A 6,372-nucleotide genomic window follows, 5' to 3' on the forward strand; every position below is an offset into this window, starting at 1 on the left:
TACAAAATTAAATTCCTCATCTGAGCCACCAACTTAGATTACTAAACCAGAAACACAGACCAGAATGGTTCAATACCTGGTACGAATTAGTTCCTGTCGCAGACCATCTCGTTCAGCTAGCATGGCAGGTATGCGCTGCTTTTCAGACTTCTGATGCTCAACCTCCTTTGTTAGACCCTGCACCTTTTCAGTCAACTCTTGCCTCAAAGACTGCAGCGTGCCTGCTTCAGATCGTAGCTGCAAGGCATCTTGCCTATGGGGTTCTAAAGAGCGTAGCTCAGCTTCCAGCTTCAGATTCCTCTGAGTCAGCTCCCTGATTCAAGTTCTTTCTCTGCGCGGAGCTTAGGTATAGCCTGACTCGATGAATAGAGATCTTCTTTCAAATGAGACATTGCTTGCCTGAGTCCAACAATTTCATCCACCAGATGTTGGTTGTCATCACGGATTCTGCGTATCTCATCACGGCGGCTAGACAGCTCTCCCTCGAAGCGACGTGGTGAGATAGACCTTTCTCGTGCAAGTCGAGGAGGAGGACCATCACGAAATCCTCGTGGTTCCTCATAGTACTGGCGACTTATGCGGTGCTTCCCTGCCATTTATAGCCCTGTAAAGAATAACCGGAATGTTAAGACAAGAGAATAAGAAACTCACGTGTCAGAAATGACTTTTAGAATCACATAAGTGGTTGGTTTCCTCGTTGTTTTGTTTGGTGATTGCTGAAACATGATGTGTACCACTATGTATTTGTCCTATATTTGTTTCCTGATTTATTTATTTTTCCAAAAACAACATGGGACACACAAGTGCGTTGCCATAAATGAAACAACTGACACACAGTCGCTCAGTCAGCGTCTGTCTCAGTTTCAAATTGTGAATCGTTGTCAACTTGGTAGTAAGATTGCCATTAACTTCATTGATATTTTAGCATCTATGTACAAGACGGTTAGCCTTTGCCTATGAAGAATGCATCATTAGCAAACATTTAAGGAAACATAACCTTCATTGCACACAACCTCAGAAGACAGCATTGATTACTTCTTTTGAGCTTAAGCATCTCCAGAAACAGGCTTATGGATTGCGGTGGAAATAAGCTTCAGCAGGGGAAAGCTCTGAAAAACTGTTTTTCATTTTCTTTTCGGCTTACAGAATTCAGGCTTCTTTTCTGTGTTAACTAATGTAAAGTCTACAATGTCCCTGAACTTTAATCACATCCTTTTGTTAGATAATTTCGTTTTTTCCATTATTTAACCACAGAAGCAAAAAAAATAAAAAAATCAGCATAACAGAATTTCAGTTGTGTCCTATTTTGACGTAAGCAATAAGTTGCACGCATAACACATGCTTTTCGATTGCACAATAGGCTGCATTAATATACATGCATTAACAGTCATATGCGAATCAGATACATCACATGGCAGTGATGGCACATCCCTCAAATTCAAATTCAGATGACTTCAAACTATAATTAAATGAACGAATGCAAAAAAAAAAAAGAGTAGATGACAGCCATTCTTGCAAGTTCTAACAAAATAGCTTAATTTGAGCATGAGTATGATTCCCAGGTACAAAAACAATCATGTATCTATAAAGGAGAAGACATGCCCTCGACCAACTTTTTCCTGCGGTCGAGCTGGTCGGCAGTGAGCTGGAGGCCGAGGTCGAGCTAAGCAGCACCTAACTGGAGGTGGAGGACGAGCTGGAAAGCGGCAACACATGGGACGACGTCGAGCTAGCCTGTAGCGAGACGAGGTTGATGCATTTGGCAGCGTCGATCTCCTAGCGTAGGAGACCCGTGATGTTGTGAGAGAACAACGAGATAACCATGCAGGATCGGGTTTGGGAACAGGGAGGCACCCGGTGGCATACGGAGCCACGGTGGCAATTTCCTTGTAACTCGGAGGGCATTTCTAAAATTGATGAGGCGAGAAGCTCGGAAGACTGGGTCCGAGCAGTTTCCTGGTTTCAACAATTTTCTGGGTGGTGGGTAAAATATTGTCTAATGATAAGAGGCTCTGCATTTTGGGGTTTTTAGCTCTCTTGGCAAAGCCCCAAAACAAGTGACCCTAATACATAATTATCACAGCATCGCAAGAGCAGATTGCTAAAGAACATCAACCAATTATCACAACAAAGCAATACGCATGATTAGCATTGGTTATCACTTTATCACCAAACCACTATAAAGATATCAAAAACCACATGGAGTTCTCTTATCACAAAAAAAAAAACAGGCTTTTCCTTGCATGCTGGCATATTTGGCTAATCCACAATGGCAAGATCTACAAACATATTCAGGCGTCTTTCGCAACCTCACATTGCAATTTTGTCGATGACATATATCTCGTGGTGCATAGGGCTAAGCCTAGGTTTATAGACAGGTTGCTCAGGTGGATTGCTTTTCTCCCACCTTAGATTAGTCTATGATCCTTGTATGCTCTGGCCTTGTTGATCTCTGTACATGTTATCTCTATAACATAAAGTTAAGGTTCTGGACTGCAACAGCCTGACCGCTACAAGATATCAAACATATCAAGACTAGATTTTCTTGCAGAATTTTAATTATCGCTGAACAAAAACTACTTGTACAGAACACCCTCCTTTCCTAAATATAAGCCTTTCTAGAGATTTCACTATAGACTACATAGTGATGTATATAGACGTAGTTTAGAGTGTAGATTCACTCATTTTGCTCCGTATGTAGTCCATATTGCAATGTCTAAAAAGATTTACATTTAGGAACGGAGGGAGTACTATTTACCATCAACCAAATTGATACAGAGCGTAGCACTGCATCATCACAAAACAGCAACTTACGGGAAGCAACTTACGCTAATCTGCCGTAGGGAGAGTAGTATGGCAACCAGCAGAACCCGAGCTTAATCGATCTCCTGGAGCGAGACGCCGGTGGCTGCGGCACCCCCAGCGGCAACGTTACCAGCGGCTGTCGGTGGACGATCAGAGGGGAGGAGCAGTCGGGAGCGGTGGCTACGAGCGATGGCGAGTAGAGGCGAGCAGGGAAAGTCACGCCCGCCCTGCGATGGAGCGGCGGAGGACCGCGAAGTGGCAGAAACAGCGGCGGCCGGAAGCTGCGCAAGGGCGCGGGCGCGGCGGCGGGGGTCGGGATAGGGACAGGCACAGAGTATGAGAGAGAGAGAGAGGCGCATCGGGGGCTGTACTCGGCTTGTTTTGTGGCTAGGCATGTGAGCGGGCCGAGCCGAGCTCGAGCTCAGAGCGACCCGAGCCCAAGGCTCGCTTTCCTTTCCGTTCTCGTTTTCTTTCAAGTTGAGTCAGGCTCGGCTCGATTTTGAGGAGCGGGGCCGAACAGAGCCACCAGCCCGTTCAGCTCGGCTCGATTATAAAGCCAACTCCAACGGGATCACCCAAATCCATTGTAGATAAATGTTCGGGGTGTGTTGAGTATATGATTATTAGGAAGTATATGATAGACTAGGATTTGGTTTTGCCTTGTCTTGTATTTCAAGTAGATCATGCACTCCTATATATATGCCCACGAGGCTCAAGCAATACAACGAACATTACACCAATCTTCCTTTTCTTCTAATATGGTATCAGCCTAATCATGATCCAAACCCTAGCCGCCGCCGCTTCCGCACCCGCGCGCCGCCCCCGGGGCGGTCGGCCTCCATGACCGCCGCCGAGGGCCGCGCTGCCCGTACCTAGGGTTCGTCCGCCGGTCGTGTTGACCGGCTGCCCTAGAGAGTCTTTTCTCCGAGCCCTTGCTCCGGGTTTCTCTCTTTCGCCGATCACTTTTGATCGGCGTCTACTTTTTGGTTTTCCGATCTAAGATCGGTTTGCGTCGCCCGCTGCCGCCGACGACCCTCGCGTGCCTCCACTCCGACTTCGGCATCGACTACACCAGCCTCTTCTTCGACACGGCAGGCTCGCGCGACATGCGGCAATCTGTATGGCTGTCGTCCGCGCATCCGTCTGCCCGTCGTTCTGCGTCGCCGGTCGTCGCCTTAATCAAGTATTCAATGCACTTTTTATGAAAGTTTTTATTCAATGCACTTTTTATGAAAGTTTTTATCTCAAAACAATCATCAAGTATCAAACTTCTTATAGTATTCAATGCACTTTTTATGAAAGTTTTTATTATACCAATCTTGGATGCCTATCATATTAGGACTAATTTTATAGCCAAAGCAAAGTACCATGTTGTTCTAAAGGACTCTCAAAATAATATAAGTGAAGCATGAGAGATCAATAATTTTTATAAAATAAAACCATCACCGTGCTCTAAAAGATATAAGTGAAGCTCTAGAGCAAAATTATCTAGCTCAAAAGATATAAGTGAAGCACATAGAGTATTCTAATAAACTCTGATTCATGTGTATCTCTCCCAAAAGGTGTGTACAGCAAGGATGATTGTGCTAAACTAAAAAGCAAAGACTCAAATCATACAAGACGCTCCAAGCAAAACACATATCATGTGGTGAATAAAAATATTGCAAAGATCAAAGGAAAAACTCAATCCATTACAAGAGAGTAGAGGGGGAGAAACATCATAAGATCCAACTATAATAGCAAAGATCGCGATACATAAAGATCGTGCCGAATCAAGAACACGAGAGAGAGAGAGAGATCAAACACATAGCTACTGGTACATACCCTAAGCCCCGAAGGTGAACTACTCCCTCCTCGTCATGGAGAGCGTCGGGATGATGAAGATGGCCACCGGTGAGGGATCCCCTCCGGCATGGTGCCGAAACAGGGTCCCAATTGGTTTTTGGTGGCTACAGAGGCTTGTGGCAACGGAACTCCCGATCTAGGTTATGTTCTGGGTTTTTTTTGTATTTATAGGGATTTTTGGCGTCGGGAACAAGTCAGGGGGGTCTTCGAGGCGGCCACGAGGTAGGGGGGCGCGCCCCCACCCTCGTGGGTGCCTCGGGACTCTTCTGGTCCATCTCTGATACTCCGTGGGCTTCTTCTGGTCCAAAAGTAATCTTCGTGACTTTTCAGGTCAATTGGACTCCGTTTGGTTTTCCTTTTCTGCGATACTCAAAAACAAGGAAAAAACAGAAACTGGCACTAGGCTCTAGGTTAATAGGTTAGTCCCAAAAATCATATAAAATAGCATATAAATGTATATAAAACATCCAAGGTTGATAATATAATAGCATGAAACAATCAAAAATTATATATACGTTGGAGACGTATCAAGCATCCCCAAGCTTAATTCCTGCTCGTCCTCGAGTAGGTAAATGATAAAAACAGAATTTTTGATGTGGAATGCTACCTAACATATTTATCAACATAATCTTCTTTATTGTGGCAAGAATATTCAGATCCATAAGATTCAAGACAAAAGTTTAATATTGACATAAAAATAATAATAATACTTCAAGCATACTAACCAAGCAATTATGTCTTCTCAAAATAACATAGCCAAAGAAAGCTCATCCCTACAAAATCATATAGTTTGGCCATGCTCCATCTTCGTGACACAAAATGCTCTCATCATGCACAACCCCGATGACAAGCCAAGCAATTGTTTCATACTTTAGTATTCTTAAACTTTTTCAACTTTCATGCAATACATGAGCGCGAGCCATGGATATAGCACTATGGGTGGAATAAAATATGATGATGGAGGTTGTGTGGAGAAGACAAAAAGGAGAAAGTCTCACATTGACGAGGCTAATCAATGGGCTATGGAGATGCCCATCAATTGATGTCAATGCGAGGAGTAGGGATTGCCATACAACGGATGCACTAGAGCTATAAATGTATGAAAGCTCAACAAAAGAAAATAAGTGGATGTGCATCCAACTTGCTTGCTCACGAAGACCTAGGGCATTTAAGGAAGCCCATTGTTGGAATATACAAGCCAAGTTCTATAATGAAAAATTCTCACTAGTATGTGAAAGTGACAAATTAAGAGACTCTCTATCATGAAGATCATGGTGCTACTTTGAAGCACAAGTGTGGAAAAAGGATAGTAGCACTGTCCTTTTTCTCTTTTTCTCACATTTTTTGGGCCTTTCTTTTTTTTATTTGGCCTTTATCTTTTTTATTTGGCCTTTCTCTTTTTTTTGGCCTTTCTCTTTTTTTATATTTCCTCAAACGGGACAATGCTCTCACTACTGCAGGATGCTGCTAACGCGACACTACGATCAAAGACCCTTTCACAAAACTATGTGCAATGCATTAATCACAAACAGGGATGTAAAAAAACCGTCAAAAAAGGTGCAAAACGTTTGCAACGGAGGATGCATCAAACATGGTTCAGATTTTAGTTGCGTGTGCGATCCAGGGCATATGGTTCAGTCCAATGAACCATTTGGGATGAGGTGGAACAAAAGAAACGGGCAGCCTGATGAAGGCGTGTGCGATGTACATCATATGGTTCAC

General features: G+C 43.7%; 1 pseudogene; it reads right to left on the minus strand.

The window, feature by feature from the left end:
- LOC119334079 overlaps positions 1-3,114 on the minus strand; it is a 3,873-nt pseudogene extending 759 nt beyond the window's left edge.
- Positions 3,115-6,372: the final 3,258 nt, after the last annotated feature.

Source organism: Triticum dicoccoides, chromosome 1B, assembly GCF_002162155.2.
Source record: "Triticum dicoccoides isolate Atlit2015 ecotype Zavitan chromosome 1B, WEW_v2.0, whole genome shotgun sequence".
NCBI classification, from domain to species: Eukaryota; Viridiplantae; Streptophyta; class Magnoliopsida; order Poales; family Poaceae; genus Triticum; species Triticum dicoccoides.